Source organism: Egretta garzetta, unplaced genomic scaffold, assembly GCF_000687185.1.
Source record: "Egretta garzetta isolate BGI_Z169 unplaced genomic scaffold, ASM68718v1 scaffold191, whole genome shotgun sequence".
Classification (NCBI taxonomy): domain Eukaryota; kingdom Metazoa; phylum Chordata; class Aves; order Pelecaniformes; family Ardeidae; genus Egretta; species Egretta garzetta.
The window spans coordinates 656646-657297 of record NW_009258676.1 but is presented as its reverse complement, the minus strand read 5'-3'; the positions used below and the strand labels follow the sequence as shown (position 1 = coordinate 657297).

Genomic DNA, 652 nt, shown 5'->3' with positions numbered 1-652 from the left:
ATATCTTCCATCATTTTTCGGTCCGTACGCTGGTGTCCCAGTGTTGCTGGGCTGCTTTTCTAGCGCGGGAGGCAACCTCCGAGGGCCTCGGGCTGCGATATTCCCAGTGCTGCGATATTCCCGGTGCCCGGGGGGCTGGGAGCAGCAGAGGCGGATCGTCCGTGCTGTCCAAGAAACGCTTCCCTGTGTGCCAAGACAAAACCCCTGCTGTCGGCATCGCTGACAGGCGTGAGGGCTTCGGGGCTGACCTGCAGACCAAAGCGCTCCGGGTTGTTTGTTTTTCTAGCAGAACTGTTTGAAAACAGAAAATGACCGAGGGAAAGGAGTTTGGTAAATAACTCATTAGTATTTTGAAACAAAGCGGTGTGTTTGTATCCTTGGGAGCTTATTTTTGTAAATATTTGTACGTGGAACAACAACAAAAACCAAAGGTGGTGTTTTCTGGATCTGTAAAGCCTAACTCCTATAAACTTGCAAATTTTGTGCCCTAGTTTTGTAAGACGAGATGAATATGGGGTAAAATAGAGCAAAATGTGCTCAATCTTGATAAAGCGGGGAGGGATGAAAGGGTTTTAAAGTTAAAAAGATCTTTAAAAATGTGAGTAAATGAGAGGGGAGAAGAGCTGGAGCTGGAGGGGAGCCAGCGGCAGCC

General features: G+C 48.3%; 1 protein-coding gene across 1 annotated transcript in view; it reads left to right on the top strand.

Annotated features, from left to right (window-relative positions):
• Positions 1-652, top strand: part of LOC104135265 (potassium inwardly rectifying channel subfamily J member 3) — a 70373-nt gene that overhangs the window by 23608 nt on the left and 46113 nt on the right. The gene's annotated exons all lie outside the window — the stretch shown is intronic.